This window comes from Oryzias latipes, chromosome 7 (assembly GCF_053564925.1).
Source record: "Oryzias latipes strain Hd-rR chromosome 7, Olatipes_Hd-rR_3.1".
Taxonomy (NCBI): Eukaryota; Metazoa; Chordata; class Actinopteri; order Beloniformes; family Adrianichthyidae; genus Oryzias; species Oryzias latipes.
The window spans coordinates 4,554,162-4,573,215 of NC_136243.1; the positions used below are offsets into that span (position 1 = coordinate 4,554,162).

Consider the following 19,054-nt stretch of genomic DNA (forward strand, 5'->3'; position numbering starts at 1 on the left):
GATAATGATAACTCTGAATGCCCCTTACCCTGCCATATGAAGGAAATCCTTGCTAGTTTTTAAAGTTAAGGTGATCAAAGTTGTAACACAACGTCATATTTTCACATCTGCTTCTGTTCCAGACAGATTTGTTCTAATTGATGTTCAGATTAGTGGTTTGAAAGTAAGGAGACGTGAGAAAGCTAAATCGTTTCAGTGGAACAGTTAGCCAGGTTGTTTTCTTTAGAGATACAATGTTACTCAGGGTGAGTAGATATTCCCATCTGGGTTACTCGGATGCCAACTTTCTTGCATCAGTTGAGGATTTAACAGCATCCACATAAATGGCCATTTTCAGTCATATTAGCTGAGCACCTGCCCTTTTTACCATGTATTAAAAAGTGGCCTAATGCCTCCTTTTTTTAATAACAGTAACATTAATAAATTCCTGTTAGAGATACCAGGAAAAAAAGCCGGTACAAGAACCCCACAGCATTCTATCAAACCCATTTTCTTGTACTAATCTGCTTCCGTTTTAGCAGCTCGACTCGGACCCAGAGAGAGAGAGAGGGATGAGAGAAACTGCCCAGAGAACTGAAGACATGAAAGTGAAAGAGATTGAACCTATGAGTTCTGGTCTAACTAGTTTTGAATGAGCTTAAACATGGTTAATGTTCGACAAAAACCCTCTATAAGCTATTAGTCACTTGTCAGGGAGTCAGTTTCTGCTATTGCCAAAGATCTGAGTGTGACGCATCAATTTAACAAAGAACAGGTGCTGGAGGGACAGAAGGCTGGATTCCTACTATAAAATAAAACACTGGTGGACCTTTCTAAAGATGAGTACATAGCTTCCTCACTACAGGTGAGGAAATGTGTCTGTTTCAATGTAATATTTTCTGATTAGATTTGCCTCCTTTAAATCATTCAGTTTTATAACATTTTGTATTAAAATCTTGCCAAACACAACAAAAGCCTGTCTTTAGAGCAAGACGGTCCTGGCTAGTTTAACGCCGTCTGAAACCCCCCCGCCCCAATAACTCAAAACATACAAACAGAAGAACAAAATGTGGCATTTATTTTACTTTATTAAACATTCAAGTATAATTAAGATCAAGTGTATAAGTTATTTCACACTGAACATGCATCAGTTTGTGTTTTCTTTTTGAAAGCTGGCTGGTTCTGGTAAAAATTGCCACATTTTTCAGTGATTTTTTCACGAGTTGAATACAACCCTGACGCCAATTATGATTGAATAATTCCAGTCATTTCCGTTGGCTGCATGAGTGAACATCAAAGGAAACTCAAGGACATTTTCTTCTGTTTTTTGTGCTTAAGTTTCACGTAAAACTGGATAAAAAAGGACAAACAAATGTCTACACTGCATCTGAAGCATTGAAAGAGAACAGCAGAGGAGCTTAGATGAACTCCACCAAACTAATTAAGAAGACTAATCTAATAAAGTGCAAACCTCCATTAGCCATGTGGCAAATGTTGCTCCAAATTTTACTCCTCCAAGAGTCAATTTGGTTGTATTTGGGGCCTAGTGTGTGTTACTTTTGGACATGGCCTGCATTCCTTTACCCTTGGAGTGTTTTTCTTCCACTTGTCTTCTTTTGTTTCTAAACTGGATGCTGATGTTTCTTTTGATCTTTTGTCCATTTCCCATTATCCACAACCTTGAATAGACTTTTCCATCTGTCAAACACCCAGAGTTAAGATGAATGAGATGATGGAAAAAAATCACCTTTGATGCAGACTCCTATTTGTTTTTGTTTAACTTTTGATGAAATCCAGTAAACCCAATAAAGTATATTAAATCTATGGATTTCAACTTTTTGTTATTAGGAAGCAGCTGTTAGTTTGTTGCGGGGTCTGGAATCGGTGAGTCTAAGCCCGTCCCCGCCTCTCCACCTGCTTTTCCTCTCTACCTGTTCACATCTCTGCAGCGCGTTTCATCACACGCACGCTGTCCTTCAGTGTATTCTACACAGAGAGGCTAAATATTGTCATAATAGCAGCAACTTGATACCATAGTAGGGAGGGCTACCATTCAAAAGAAAGTGTAGCTGTAAATACCAGTATAGAACAGAAGTTAAAATGGATGAAACTGTCAGGAACTGGAGAAAATATTTATTAAATAATCTTAAACAGGACAAAGACAGAAGGGAAACAAAGAGGGCGTAAAGCAGATGACCTGAAAGCCAGACACTTCTATATACTTAAGACAATTAACAGAAATGAAGACAGCTGTGGATGATGAACACGAACCTGGAGGGACTGACAGCAAAGAGAATATGACCAAACACACCTCTGAGACACTGAACTAAACCCCAAAATTCTTACAGCAACTGTATGATAATAATATATAATATAATATGATATGTATATAATATAATATAATATAATAAAATTAATAATCTCTGCATTCGGTGGTTAAAGCGTTTTACAGTCACACATGCACACACACATTCACACACTGGTGGCGGCTCCGCTGCTGAACACTGGGGCCAACCTACCACCAGAGGCAAGGTGGGGTTCAGTGTCTTGCTCAAGGACACTACGACACATGGGCGTGCAAGGCGGGAATCGAACCTGCAATCTTAGGATCATGGGTCAACCGCCCTTCTGCTGCACCACAGGCTGTACCACAGCTGCCCACCATCTGTATTAAATTTAATTCTTGTTGATTATACCTGTACCACATTGTGTCAGCATAAATAGCTTCCAGTGTTTTATATAGGGTTGCACGATAATATCGATAATAAAAAAAAAACGGCCGATGATGGACAGTGACGTCATGCCGATAATTCTGATAAGAAAAAATTTGCTGATAAAATGGACCGATAACTACCGTAAAAGCTTAACCCTTGTGCTATCCTATGACCCCCCCCCCCCCCTTCCATTGAGGTGTTCTCCCTACCATGACAAAGGTGGATAAAGGTGGAAAGATTTCATGTAATCCATGGACACCAGTGAAGATCACAAATCATTGAAGAAAAAAGGTTCAGAGCACTGTCTAGTGGGTCTAGATGACCCCACTCCCAACGTTAAAGTGCCTATAGCACAAGGGTTACACTGTCGTTGCTTCCTCACTCCCCACTCTGTATTTACTTGTGTCAGCAAGGTGTCTGCTCACCCCTCCCATCCTGCAAACTTCTGTCACCTCTCAGTGCCTGAGCTTGAGAGCTCTGACTGCAACATGGCGCAGCTCTCACCCATGTGTGCCTGTTTTACCGTGTCTGAGACCAAAGACTCACTCGAAATGTGTTCAACAGAAGTGTCACAAAGAGGGAAAAGGTCAAGCTTTGACACCACAAATCTCACAAGCTATTTAAAAATTCACCACCGCGATGTGTGGAAAGAACAAGAAGCTGCCGTCATTGCTAGAGCCCATTCTGGAAAAAAAAAGAATTTATACTGCGGGGTTTGCATCTTTAGCGCCCTGTACCACCATTGATAGTGAGCGTTTTTTTCCCTCTGCTGCAGATGTGCTGGATGAAAAAAATCAACAGCTAACCTGACAAAAAGCAGAGATGCTATTTGTTGTCAGGAAAAATCTCCCATTGATCCAATCACGGTTAAAAAGAAAAAAACAAAATGTCATTGTGGTGGTTTAATTCTTTTTGTCATTCTGGTTTGCAAAATGCTGGAACGCCTGTTTCTGAAAAAATTATTTCTATGAGCAACCATTTATTTTGCACATCAAAAACGTTAAAGTTATTATTTTGCACTTCAGTTTCAAACAAAGCAATAATTTTTTCACTTTAAGATTAAACTATTTCTTTTGCACCTTATTATATTGGTTATTATATGTATTGAAAAATGTACTTGTCAGATTGGTATTTAAGGTAAAGGCTTAGTATTTGTTCTGACCAATGAAATGCACTCTCTCTGTTCACAGATGTATGGCAGACTGAAAAGACTAAAAAAGTGTTTGTGCAATCTGTTCAATTCATTTGCAGGTAAAACTAGTTCTGCAAATTTGTTGAACACATAAGAGCCGTTCACTGTTACTTTGAACTTTCTAATATTTTATTCCTAAGTATTTAAAAAAATATCGGTTGAGTATCTGTATCGGCTACAAGAGGCAGGAAAATATTGGTTATCGGTATCGGTTGAAAAAGTCATTATCGTGCATCACTAGTTTTTTGCTTTGATGTCTGATAAAGTGAACAAACTAATGTTGACAGTAATTCGTTCACATAAAAAATGACAATTGTATCACTTTCACCTACACAGGTATAATGGCTGAGTAGTTATCTATTAATTCTTTATTTTAAAATTTTACTGAATTTCCATTTAATTTTAGGGACACATTTTTGTTGTTTCTGCTGCCCTTTTTGGACTTTGAGCCCCTGCCCCTCTAAAATCCTGTCCACGTCCCTGGTGACGTCTCACTCGCTCTGTTCAGTTCTCTATCTGCAGTCAATGGTAAGGACAAAGCTCTGTTTAAAGCAAAAAACCTCATTAAGCATCTCAAAAACAAACAGTAGCAACAATACTTGCAGTTTCCTAAATCAACATAGTCCAGATTGACTCTGTCCACAACGCACCAAACATTGATGAGAACAGGAACAGTTTCAAATCAGACAAGGTGGAGATGTTAATTCTTTTTAAAGGAAAAACGTACATTTTATCCTTTTAGCCAAAAAAGGACTGTAAGAATTAAGAGCACAGTTTGAAAAAGCACAGTCATTTTTGACTATTGCACTTTTATTTACTAATTTGTTTACATGTCATTTCTGTTTGCATTTGCACATTTTTACTAGTTAATACTAGTTTTACTTGTTAATAGTTCGGTAAAAAGAAGAGCGCTTTTTAAGAGTTTAATTATAAAATATGATGAATTATATAAAAATAGGGGACAACCTCGATCTGTTTATTTTGCTTTTCTTCATTTTTTAATGTTGTATGAAACTATCGGATCAGAACTCAGTATTGGCAGATACTCAAAATCAAATGATTCGGATCTGGGCCAAAGAAACCTGATCAGAAATCCCTAGTTGTCACAATTTTTTTTTTTCACTCCCATTTGGAAGTTTCCGCCTATTATCTCCCCCTCCATGGGCTGCAGACGCCACCCACTTAAACAGCCTACACAATGTAAAATCAATTTTTTGAGCTTTTAGGTGTATATAATGTTCATTGATAAGAAACGCCAAAGCAGTATTTTGATCCGTTCCTCTAAAAACCTCCTCTGTGAGCACCAACCCCCCCAACCCACGGAAACGAGCGGGTTCTCACATTGTGACACAGACCAGTGAAAACAGCCCCTTCCAGGAAGAGTCTGCACTGCGAGCTCCGCTCCCAGCCTAACACACACACTTTCTCCGTGGAGAAAGTGGGTGATCCCCTAAAAATTTTCCTTTTATATGCTCGATATGCACATCCATCTTTGCAAAAGTTCGGATGTTTGTTTTCATCGGTAAAACGCAGACACTCTGCTGAGGCCAACTCTAGGATGACATCATGAAATGGACCCCACCCACAACAAATGAAAGGCTTGTGTTGAGACATGGCGTTCTCAAACATCTGTGTACAATTTTTGTGGGGATTAATTTTCCATTTGGAGAAACCAACAGTTTCAGAGTGTGATGCCAGTAACCCCTGTAGGGTCAGGAGATAGATGGAGGAAATAGTTTGACAGCAATGTAGACATCAAAATAAACCATATGTGTTTATTATCAGACCTTTTGGTCTGTTTTTTTTTTTTAGTTAAAATGTATGAAGGTAAAAATGTGTCAAAAAGAACGCACTTGTAGATTTGATTTGAGAACTTGTAATATAGAATCTGAATACTTGTGCATCAAAAATCTGCATCTGTGTGTAAAAATCTTCTGCTGTGAACTGACAAATTTCCAATTGCATGTGTTCATTTAGAGTTCCAACTTCAAATCTATGGTGTCAAAATAGAGTCTAAAGTATTGCGCATCAAAACAGTAAAACCGCTCATCAAAACCCCAAATCTGCAAATCAAAATGCATAAATTGAGAACCAAAACCCACAATTTGCAACCAAAAGCCATTCCCCAAGGCAAAATCCTATTTCTCAGCTGCTGATTTGTTTTCTTGCCATTCTGAAATCCTGTTTGTGAGTTGCAGTTTTATTTTGAAATTATCTTTTTGAGTTGCGCTTTTATTTTTTGAGTCGCGCTTTTATTTTTTGCGGTTTTGATTCTAAAACCTGTCGACACGTAAAAACAGTATCATGTCAGTCAAGGGGAGGGGAGGCGGGACATCCCCACATCCAGAAGCTCATTGGCTGCCGAATAACACCGAGTCTTACATCAACAGACCAGTTTAGAATGTGCCGGTAAGTTTTTCATGTGTTTCATATCTTTTACTGTATTAAACGATCAAACTTGTACTTTATTTAACCAGAGGAAGCCAGCACAGTCAGATGAGGAGCTCCACCAGTAGCTGCTTGTGAAAAAAGATGTTAGAAAGTTAGATGTTGCATGAAAAACTATCACCATTGTTCTCCCGTGTTAGCATGCTAACTAGCTCAATGCTAGCGGGCTTTCCAGCTCTTTTCATGACTTTTATGGATTAAACAAAGTCCATTTTTTACCACAGTGTCAGGACCGGTCATGTCAACCTGGGGATAATTGCCCGTGGATTGTCACTAGGTTAATCAAATAGTGTTTTAAGAAGTAAATTCATGTATAATTTATAAGGTTTATCAATATTTCCTTAGGGATTACAGATTGATTGAACAACAAAGCAAGAAAGTGACACCTTTCCTACTTTGGGATCAAGTTAATCCCTATTTAAAAATAAAAGTAAAATTATGATTCAGAAACACAATTTTAATTTGAGGTACCAGAGCAAATTTCCCACGGGTGGGATCAATAAAGTTTTTCTGATTCTGAACTGTATTCCAAAACCATTTTATTCTCAACCTTAAAGATTGCAGGTTCACACAGGAAGTCAACTCTCACAATATGCAGCTACTGAGTGTCATTTAAGGTGTGTGTGTGTGTGTGTGTGTTTAACTGTCTTAAATACATTTTTCTTTGTGTGCAGGATGCTGTGGATATTGGACGACAGTATAACTTAAACCAGGCAGAGCAGGAAACTGTTGGAGTTGTTCCCTCTGTGGCTTGTCCTCTCTCCTCTCAGACCTGTTCAACCCTTGTGGGACATCGGAAAACCATGGCCAAGACATTAATATTTATGTACTGATCTATGCATGTCTTCACAGCAGGATGTAACAAAAACTAACAATGTGAACAGATCTCATCTGCCTTACAAAATACTGCCCCCCTTAAGAAAATAAATGGCTAATAATCACCACTGGTATTTTGTAAAGCTTCATTTTTTAATGTTTGACCATTGAATGTGTTTTGTACAAAAGACTGATGGTTTTGCAAATATCTTTGAAACACATAGTCAAGTGTATTAGATTCTGTGAAATTCTGAACCACAATTCAGATAAATGAAAATAACTGTTTTTAAAACTCGTCAAAAGACTTGAGGTGGAAAAGTCACTGTTTTTGTGCAGACACTGAGAAATGGGAAGCAGACAGTGTGGTCGAAATGGACAACTATTTTAAAGGCTTCTCTTTCAGTTAACAGGAGATGTCTATGAGCCTGCCAGACAGCCTTTGCATCACACTGGGACGTCATTGGGGCCTGCATCTGGAAAGAAACAAAAACAGCAAAGTTAATTAACCAAAAAAAGAAGAGAAAAATTAAGATTAAAATTGTTTTCATTACCTTGAAGTTGTAGACTTCCTCAGTATTCCTGCCGTTTTTGTTATGGTATGCATAACAACGGCCCTTATAGAAAACAACAGATATACAGGAATAGTCAATTTTAAAACCAGCAACTAATTAAAAATATACTAATAATTCTATTGATGATTAATACTGGAATAAAGCACGTTTTTGCTGGTCTGCTACAATTTACTCTGCTCTGATTCACTCATACCAGAATTCTGCCAGTCTGCATAGTGCAGACGCATACATGCACCGCGCGTGTATTGCTCCACGGGCAATTATTCCCAGGTTGACATGACCGATCCTGACACTGTGGTAAAAAATGGACTTTGTTTAATCCATAAAAGTCATGAAAAGAGCTGGAAAGCCCGCTAGCATTGAGCTAGTTAGCATGCTAACACGGGAGAACAATGGTGATAGTTTTTCATGCAACATCTAACTTTCTAACATCTTTTTTCACAAGCAGCTACTGGTGGAGCTCCTCATCTGACTGTGCTGGCTTCCTCTGGTTAAATAAAGTACAAGTTTGATCGTTTAATATAGTAAAAGATATGAAACACATGAAAAACTTACCGGCACATTCTAAACTGGTCTGTTGACGTAAGACTCGGTGTTATTCGGCAGCCAATGAGCTTCTGGATGTGGGGATGTCCCGCCTCCCCTCCCCTTGACTGACATGACACTGTTTTTACGTGTCGACAGGTTTTAGAATCAAAACCGCAAAAAATAAAAGCGCGACTCAAAAAATAAAAGCGCAACTCAAAAAGATAATTTCAAAATAAAACTGCAACTCACAAACAGGATTTCAGAATGGCAAGAAAACAAATCAGCAGCTGAGAAATAGGATTTTGCCTTGGGGAATGGCTTTTGGTTGCAAATTGTGGGTTTTGGTTCTCAATTTATGCATTTTGATTTGCAGATTTGGGGTTTTGATGCGCGGTTTTACTGTTTTGATGCGCAATACTTTAGACTCTAATTTGACACCATACAAATCTGTGATTACAACTGCTCAAATGTGCTTCTGCGTGTGCTCCAATCTGATGCCGCAAATCACAGGTGCGCTACAACTGCGCTCTGCCGTCGCCTGGAACGTCGCGGAGAACGCGTTTATTTAATCTAATATTTTTTTTTCAAATGTTTATCCATATGATTTTTAATAAAGCTGCTCAATAGCCCTGACCCTGTTGTCCTGCTACAACAAAGATGATCATCTTCCTGATCCTGTCCGTTCGCAGCCGTCTAGCTGCATGTCTGCATTTAAAGCACGAAGAGATCATTTCTCATTAAAATGCAGGAGAAAACTAAGTTTTTCTTTAGAAATGCATTTTTACTTCACTCTCTGTGTTCATACAAAATGATTGAGAGACTTACTGTCACATTTGAACGTTTATCAGAGGAGTTATTGAAGCAGGAAGTGTGAATCTGTGAAGATCTTTCCAACTTGATCAAGTTCTCCGAATCCTGCAGTCTGATTGGTTGACTCCGCCTCCTCTTACCCTCCCTCCCCCCCTAGTCCCATTATCGGACACAGATCACTTTTGACACAAGTTTCTCGCAAGGAATGTGTCAGAATTCAGAGCGCAGTTGTAGCGCACCTGTGATTTGCGGCAGCAGATTCGAGCACACGCAGAAGCACATTTGAGCAGTTGTAATCACAGATTTGAAGTTGGAACTCTAAATGAACACATGCAATTGGAAATTTGTCAGTTCACAGCAGAAGATATTTACACACAGATGCAGATTTTTGATGCACAAGTATTCAGATTCTATATTACAAGTTCTCAAATCAAATCTACAAGTGCGTTCTTTTTGACACATTTTTACCTTCATAAAATGCCATTTAAACGTCCGTTCACCTCCAGGGACAGGGGTTTGAACAGTTGCCGTGAATCTGTCACAAGACTCACTTTCTGTGGTCAAACGGGGGGGGCAGAGCGACTCAGCGAGCAGCTACTGCACCTAGCACTTCTGCTACTTCCGGTCACAGCGGCGGCTCGCTCGTGCGCTTTTTTGAACAACACTTTAATCCACATTGTAAGTTTGAGAATTCCAGCTTCTGACAAAATTTCCCAACCTCTTGGTCCACTCTCTTCTATTCTTGCTTTGTCCATCTTTTTCCAGCGCCAAATATGCGCAGTAGTGACAGGAGAAGAGGAGTGAGCACTGACATCATTGTCCTGTCTTTCTGGTATAGACTTTTATTTTGAAATATGAGACACGTATGCTTCCAAAGAGGTTGCACGTTAAAGTCATACTACTTTGCAAAGTCTCTGGATTCCCTGCAGCTATAACAAAGGCCTCTGTAACTAAAGACAACCTATTGAATTCTTTGCTACATGGCACACATAATCTTAAAGTGTGTGATAATATGCCAAAAAGTAGTGCCAGTGCGTACTAGGTATCAATCACCTTTCCATCCCAATAAAAAAGATCTGTTTGCCATGGTTTATTGGTAAATTTGTTAGAATTATTGGTTCTTTTCTTTAGTTTGGGTGATATTTTAGACATATTTCACAGTTAAAACTATATTGTCAATGTCTGCTAGCTGGCCTTTTGAATTTTGGAGGCACCACTTTTGTTATCAGCAGCCCAGGTCTTAATGACTTTGGAATGACAATTCTGTCATTTTTGAGAAAAAGCCCATTAGCCAGACTTAGCTCTGCCTAATATTCTAACAGAGTTGACATTTACTTTGGGTCAGCTTTCTTTCATATGTTTGTTGGCTCTTTGAAGGTCATTTTTGTCTCATTTGCCATTTTCTTGGACGTCGTGTCAGTTAGTGTTTCAGTGATAAGAGCTAAATGAAGGTTATATCTGTTTTCATTCAACTCTAAGTGCAAACCATGACTGTGTGTTGCCTTGAAAAGTGCATCTGTGAACATTGTTTTTCACCTGGCCTCCCAATTAGGTTGAAATTACATTGGTGAATTGTCATCTTGTCCTTAGTTTGTAAAGACATTTCGGAGGGATTTTACATAATGATGGCTATTTACATTGATTGATTGATTTGATTTATTTAAGTGTCATGCACTAATGTGCCCAGCGCTCACGGGCTTATATGACACTGAAAAACAAAATACACAATACATAAAGATACATCCCCATCACAAAAAAAATCCAATAACCCCCCTAATCAGAGTCTAACAGAATACAAAGTGTCCATTCTTATTGTCCATGCCTTTGACACAAAATTTGCCAAACAAAAGATTTCATTTTCAAAAAGCCAACGTAAAATTTTGTCTCCAGATAACCAAAACAAATCAGGACATTTCTTTTCTATGACCTCATACATACAAAGTCTCTGTTTTTCATACAAAGGAAAATAAAACAAAAAATGAAATTCATCCTCCACCACTTGCAGCTCACAGACCTCACAGAGTCTTTCCTCCTCAGGAATGCCTTTAAAGCGCCCTACTTCCACCTGTAGGGGGAGCACTCCTGCTCTCAGTTGAGCACATAAGGATCTTCGTCCTCTTTTTAAGTTATATATAACATATGGCTCAGCAGAAAATGTGTCCTTAATTTGCAAATAAGTTCGTAATTTTGGTTTATGAAGCAGTTTCATTTTCCAGTCTTTTTCATAATAACCAACTAAAGTTTCCTTAACATTATCTATCTTACATTTCAAACAATTAAAAAATAATGATTGTAGGTTCACAGAGGACAGAATGTTAAATACATCATTACACCAAGGATAAATATGAGCTTTATCCCAATCAAATATTTAACGTGCAAGTCTCTCTACAGGTAGAGTCACCAGCCGGTTCCATAATCTGAGAACTTCTGCTCTTTGTTTGATCACACAAGGTTCCCACCCCATGTTCCCCTCAATGCCGGCTTTAGCGGTGAACCTGTTTACACCCATAAAATATCTCATTGCCCTGTATTGAACCTTATCACACTCAGGAGCGTCTTCATAACCCCAGACTCCTGCAGAATAAAATAACACAGATCCCACCATGACATCGTACAATTCACTAAACGTGTCAAAACTCAACTCAGGACAGACCTTCATCTTATTTATCACTGCACCAAGCGCCCTCCCAGCAGAATCTGATAACAGCTGCTTTCCTTCTGAGAACATCATATTTTTATGAAAAACAAAACCAAGATATTTATAGGTATCAGTAAACATGAGAGTAGTTTTACCAAAATAAAACCGAAAATTACTCTGAGGTACTAAAGGCTTTCTAAAATGAACTATTTATGTTTTATCACTATTGATAGTGAGTCTCCATTTGTTACACCAGTCATTCATTGTATTTAACATTCCTTGTAATTTTATTTCCTCATCCGCTATCAAAATAATATCAGCATGAAGTAATATGCTCAAGTTCCAATTATTGATATCAATACCCAAGTTAGTTTTCTTAATTTCTTGAGCTAAATCGTTGACATAGATAGAAAAAAGAGTTGGTGAAAGAACATCTCCCTGTTTAACTCCAAATGGTGTGGAAAACCATCCTGTTTTTAGGTCATTCACCTGCATACAGGCTAATGGAGCCTTGTACAGAGCTTTAATTTCTTTATAAAATTGACCATTAATACCATACATAAGTAATTTATATTCAAGAAGATCTCTATCGAGTCAAATGCTTTTTTTAAATCCACAAAACAAACAAAGGTACTTGTCATGTGAGGGGGCTCGAGAGCCGGTAGGACCCAGACGCAGAGACGGGAGGCAAAACGGTTTCGGGACTAGAGGGTTTAATAAACAAACAAACAAAAGGCGCTGCCGAGCAGGATTACAAAACAAAACAAAACAAAACTTACTGTGGCGTGGCTAGAAACATGGAACATAAGCGTGGCTAGAACAGGATGACGTAAACACCATGAGAAAAGCTAATGGACCAGCACAAGAGAAAGGCAGAGACAAGACTTATATACAGACAGGGCAGACAAGACACAGGTGAACACGATCAGGGCAGATGGGGACCAAAGGAAGTAAGACTCAAGACATGACAAGACAGGAACCCTTTCAAAATAAAACTGGAAACAGAACCAAACAAGACAGAACAAGAACTAAAACAAAAACCAAGACAAAACAAACTCAAACCATGACAGTACTTTTACTTTCTTGCAGTCTAGCTCTCACCACCGAGGACAGAACATAAATATTGTCAATACACGCTCTATTTCTCCTGAATCCATTCTGCTCCTCTACAAGGACTTTGTTTGTTTCTAGGTATTCAGATAACCGATTATTTAAAATACTAGAAAACACTTTATACACGGTACTCAGAAGGCTAATGCCTCTATAATTCAGAGGGACTCTTGGGTCTGCTTGAGGGGATTTTGGAATCGGCTTGATGATCGATTTATACCAAATAGATGGTATAAAGCCATTCTTAAAACAAAATCTAAAGAGACAATGTAAAGTAGTTAACAATTTAGGACACTTAAGAACCTCGTTTGATAGTTCATCCACACCAGCAGCTTTATGAAGTTTAGTTTTCTCAATGACTTTTAGAACTTCCTCAATTGCAATATCTTGATTTATTTTGTCAGAGTAGTTCAGAAAAATTTTAAAACTATTGTCTTCAACCAGTTTTTTGGATTTGCACATATTCAGAAAAAACTGGTCATCAAACAAGTGGGAACTACTATTGCAGGTAAACAAGTTCTTATAATCTGACTCCCACTTGTTTATCACTTGCTCTGTTAGAAAAACAGATTCTCCAGAGTCTGTTAAAATCTCATGTGGAATTGGCCTTCCACTTTTAGGTCCTAGTTTATTTATTTCCCTCCAAAATAACTGTGATTTATTATTTTGCAAATGCAGTTGTAGTTGAAGAGCTTTACCCCTCCTGAAACGTCTTTAAAATAATTTTAACTTCTTATCAAAATGACTCTGACAGTTTTTAAACACAGAAAGAAGCTCTCTCTCTTTTCAGAACCATTTCTTTGCATTTTAAATACTTTTTCTCTGATAAACACAGTTTTTCCCATAGACTCTGCTGTTCATTGTTCCAGTAAGGTTGATTTCTTTTACATATTCCTTTATTGCTTTTATTTTTCTGTTTTGGTCTATTTTTATCCAATTCTTTATATAAAACATTACAAAACCAACCATAGCAATGGTTCAGATTTTCCTGTGTTTGTTTATCTTCCCTCAGCTGAAGACCAATTTCACATAGAGACTCACAACAGACTTCTGACTCCATAAAATTAACAGGCAGTTTTCTAATTGGCTTTTTATTTTGTAAACCAGCTTGCATATTATTTGACAAATTTGTTTCAATAGTTTTAAGATGCAAATAGAGCACTGAATGATCAGGGAGTTTACTTCTGTCATCAATGAGGTTCATCAGATCAGACTCGTTGCTTTTTATCAGCTCCAAAGGGGTGAGAACTTTAAATTCAACGCACTCGTTTAAACCAGTGTGCAGGTTGACAATGTAATCCACCACAGCTTTACCCTTAAAGGACACAGAGGTGAAGCCATCATTCTCTGGATTTACCCTCCCATTCGAAACACAACATTTAGAGTCTTTAAGAAATTCAACAAAAGCGTGTCCATGATTGTTCAATACCGTGTCTAACACAACTCTTGAGGGAATATCATCCTCATCCGCAAAATCTTTTAAGCATCCTATACGACTGTTCAAGTCGTATACTGTAGTTATACTTGTATACTTTATACATTTATACTTTCTCAATGTATTCAACACTTGGCTAGGTTCAATCTAATGACTGATGGGTGACTGGCCTTCTATCAGCTACAACAGCCTCTAGAAGCAAGGCTTCTGTTCCATGGGTAAATGAATATTGAAATCTTTGCTTTGTTAAATTGATCATAGTATGCTAGAACTGGCTATAATGTTGAAATGGTTGATCCTTTATCACAGTTTGTCTACTTGATTAAGACCTAGATTTAAAAGAAAGAAGGAAAAGTATGGGCTCCACTAATGTTTTGCAAGTTGCCATAACTCAATGTTACTACACTGTTTAAAAAAATAAAGTCAAAATGAGATTCAGTAGTGGGTGTGGCCTTCACATATCCTTATGAGGCAGTGGATGGTCTTCTGGAGGATTTTCTCCCACACCATGGATGGTACGAGATGTGATGTCCCAGATCTTCTCAATTGGATTCAAGTCTGGGGAACAAGCGGGCCATTCCATCATATCTATACCCTTGTCTAGTAGAAACTGCTGACTCACTCCAGCCACATGAGGTCTAGCATTGTCTTGTATTAGGAGGAACCCAGGGCCAATCACACCAGCATGTGGTCTCACAAAGGGTCCTAAAATTTCATCTTGGTACCTTGGTATGGTACCTAAAGGTCAGGCTACCTCTGATGAGCACTAGAAAGCTGTGCGGCCCTCCAAAGAAATGCCACCCCAAACCATTACTGACTGTTATGTGGTGATCATTTCTTGTCTTTTCTGTTTCTTTTTCCCAGCTTTAGGTTTTCCAGCTTTCCCCAGAAGCACCTGATTGAGGAGGGTTTAAAAGGCCCTTTTGGGCTCCTCCCTTCCTTTCTCCCATGGCTGGCAGCCATACCAGCAGGACGACTCATGCTTGTCACAGCAGCCTTTTTCCCTCCCCAGATATTTGTTGTTAGTGTTTCCACATCAGTGGGAATACACCTGGTTGCTTTAATTCCTTGGTTGAGTCTTTTATGTTGCACCCACCGAGCCTGGATTTAACACTGACCCACTGCCAAAGCAGTCATGTTCAACAATGTTGAAGCAGCAGAATGTTCTCCACGGTGTCTCCAGACTCTGTCATGTCTGTCACATGTGCTCAGTGTGGACCTGCTTTCATCTGTGAAGAACACAGGGCGCAAGGGCGCAAATGCCAAACGTCTTGCACAGTGTTGGGCTGTAAGCACAACTTCCACCTGTGGATGTCGGGCCCTCATGCCCCCCTCATGGAGTTTGTTTCTAACAGTTTAAGTAGACATATTGACATTTGGGGTCTGCTGGAGGCCATTTTGTAGGGCTCTCGCTGTGCTCCTCCTGTTTCTCCTGCACAAAGGAGGAGCTAGTGGTCCTGATGCAGGGTTGTTGCCCTCCTACAGCCTCCTCCACATCTCCTGGTGTACTGGCCTGTTTCCTAGTAGTGCCTCCACGCTCTGGAGAGTACGCTGACAGAAACAGCAAACCTTCATTCCACAGCTCGCATTGATGTGCCGTCCTGGATGAGTTGCATCACCTGGGCCCCTTGTGTGGGTTGTAGACGCCGTTTCAGGGTACCGCCGCAGTGACAACACTGTCAACATTTAAAAGTCACCAAAACATCATCTAGAAAACAAAAGGACGGTGATGTTGTCAGTGGTCAGTGATTGCAGAACCGCCCCTTTATTGAAGGTTTCTTGCTCATGGCCTATTATTTTCTATTCTACCTACTCAAAAACATGTCAAATTGATCGTCAGTCAGTGTTGCTTTCTAAAAACACAGTTTGATTACATAGAAGTCTGATTGACTCTGAGCTACATTGAGTTATTTGGGTGTAAAGAAAAGTGTTTTAGCCATCCAAGTGCCATTTTTTACACACTTTCTAAAAGCGGCATATAATTTTAGTGATTGAAACATCACATTCAAAACAGTCCATCATTCCAGTCCAATGTGTGGAAACACTTTAAATTTAGCAAAGACGTGATCATACAGTGTGCTAGTATGTTCTAAGAATGTTACCTTTGGGTTCTTTGGATGTGGAAAAACAACAGAAGGTTGTTTTGTTGTGTCACATATGGGCATCACTATGTTTGAATAAAACAGCTAAGGCTGAAAGCAAGTTTTAATTGGTTGCTTTATCCGAGTGGCCAGGATGGAGGCACTTTGTATTTTACTCGTGCAAAATTTGTGAGTTCAACTTCAGGATATAAACAGTGGAGGAGTCTTCATGCTTGTTATCTTTTTCTTTTAGTTTGACTAGAATTATTTGGGTTGCGTGTATTAAATGGTGAATGTTGTGTACTTCTGTAGCTTTTATCTACCTTCCTTGAAGGTCTAAAGCGCTTTACAGTTACAGTCACGTTCAACCACTCACACACTGATGGGGGCTCAGCGAACACTGGTTCCAGTTTATTACCACCAGAAGCAAATTGGGGGTTCAGTGTCTTGCCCAAGGACAATTTAACACATGGGCGGGCAAGGCAGGAACCAAACCTGCAATCTTCCCATCAGAGGTCAACCACCCTACCGCTGCACCACAGACTAAGAAAAACTGTTGCCTGTGAAGAAAGATATTCTGGTGATGTTAAACATCTATAGAATTATCCTGATGTTTTTGATTCAAATTTAAAGTAATGTGTGTTGAGTAATTTAGCAAAAATAAAACAGAATCAATGAATTATCAAAGCTGGTTTTAAGAGGAGTACTCAGAAATGTGTGAACGGATCAAAATACCACTTTGGGGTTGTTGTTTTTATGAGAAATGCCAATTTAAAGCTCAAAAAGTTGATTTTGCATGATATATGCCCTTTAAATTTAGCAGACATGCTGTGAAAGATGTGCTTTGAAATATTTATGTTTTCATCAGAGAGCTGTTTAACACATCTGTCGTCATTGTCTCTATTTATTTTCTCTTTCTGTTATTTTCAAACTCAAATTGAATTCTTTTAATTTCCTCCAAAAGTCATTCCTGTAATAACTGTGTTTGTAAGCACCAACCCCTGGAAATGTATCAAAAATATTTTACAATATTTATAGAGCCTTTTAACTATAAAAAATAAATCACAGAATTTGTGACTTTGGTGTCTGTCTACGTTATGATTTATACAGGTATAATTCCTCTTATGATTTTATTTTCTTATTCTTTTCACATTGTCTATTCTTTTGGCAAGCTGATGGCTTAACTGTCTTTTCAGTTTGTGAATGTTTTGCTGCTAAAAATGTCATTGTCTTCATCAGAATAGCACACTAACTTTAATGTTTTGAAATAAACAAAAACAAAATTAGCTACTGAACCGAGTAATTATTTGCTGTTATTGACAATAAGCTTTAATTCTACATCAGAGAACTACATATGTTGCCTCATGACCTCTATTACAGGGTGTGCATGTGTCCTGTGGTCACTACTAAACTAAACAGAAATAACTAAGTTTATGCTTTGCATGGCCAACAAAATGAGCTAAACAAACATAACCCACACAGCAGCTTGAAATACACATGCACACCCAAGCAGCTCTTTGTTTTGGCTTACACAATAAACTTTGAACGATTCAACATTTTAGATGTGCTTAATAAGAAGCAAATGTTTAGGCGCTCGCTTGCACTGGTTGCTGCAGAGCTGAGCCCTGCAGCTTTCTGTAATTTTTGCTCTTCTTGTACTTCAGAGCGGAGTGGCGTACTCAGAGCTCATGATGTGAATAATTCAAGAAGTCGGATGTGCAGCAGTGTGTTGTTCTATGATGACACAGCTGTTATTGAGATCATTCACGTTAGTGCAGGGTTCGGGAACCTATGGCTCGCGATCCATATCTGGTTCTTTTGATGGCCACATCTGGCTCGCAGACAAATCTTTGATTATTAAAAAAAAAAAAAGGTTTCATTAGATCAGTCCCTCTCAGACGCGATGGGATGCCAGTTTGTAATGTCTGGTGTCAATTCAGAGCCTGATGTATGGCGCATCAAATCCGTGAAACCGCGCATCAAAACCCCAAATCTGTATCGACTTGAAACCTGTGAATAGCCGTCCTGGCAGATCCGCCCTACCGTCTTTGAGAATGAAAAAGGGAGGGGTAGTGGGCTCAGGCAGCAAGGTGAGCGGTGCACTGATTAGAGCAGCTGTCCGTCACATACCACACACTGCAGCGTGTATTGCTGTACGGACAATGTTTGGCTCCACGTCTGCATGTGAGCAGTCTTTGTCACATCTAAAGAACATTCAGACCTTCGATCACGTTTAACGGATGGAAGTCTCAACGCCTGCATGAAGCTTAAACTCACCACGTATCAACCAGACTAGACCATCAGCAAAACCACCAGGCAGCACCAGAAGTCACATTAATGCTAAGAAATACTCATCATTTATTAGCAACAGCATAAATGGTCTATACAGAGCTTTTCTACCTACAAGGCCCAAAGCGCTTTACAGTCACAGACCCATTCACCCAGTCACACACACATTCACACACATTCACACACATTCACACACATTCACACACATTCACACACATTCACGGTGGCTCCACTGCCAAACACTGGCGCCAACCTACCACCAGAGGCATGGTGGGGTTCAGGTTCTTGTCCAAGGACACATCGACTCATGGGCGTGCAAGGCGGGAATCAAACCTGCAATGTTCTGATGATGGGTGCATTGTTGAACCCCATTAGTCGAAACTCCCCAACGACAGGGTGAGAGACAGAACTGAGGGCCAATCAGCATCTCTGCCTGATGCGT

At 39.2% G+C, this 19,054-nt stretch overlaps 1 protein-coding gene and 2 long non-coding RNA genes across 6 annotated transcripts in view; 2 read left to right on the forward strand and 1 right to left on the reverse strand.

Annotated features, from left to right (window-relative positions):
- LOC101156311 (ephrin type-B receptor 2) overlaps nucleotides 1–19,054 on the forward strand; it is a 54,560-nt gene that overhangs the window by 10,380 nt on the left and 25,126 nt on the right. The gene's annotated exons all lie outside the window — the stretch shown is intronic.
- LOC144993891 (uncharacterized) lies at nucleotides 5,880–7,277 on the forward strand. Its single transcript, XR_013657172.1, has 2 exons — nucleotides 5,880–6,294; nucleotides 7,008–7,277. It is a non-coding gene; the product is annotated as an uncharacterized LOC144993891 (long non-coding RNA).
- Nucleotides 7,284–8,735, reverse strand: LOC110014709 (uncharacterized). The gene is made up of 3 exons (XR_002289708.3): nucleotides 8,277–8,735; nucleotides 7,701–7,763; nucleotides 7,284–7,622 (listed from the first exon to the last, which is right to left on the reverse strand). It is a non-coding gene; the product is annotated as an uncharacterized LOC110014709 (long non-coding RNA).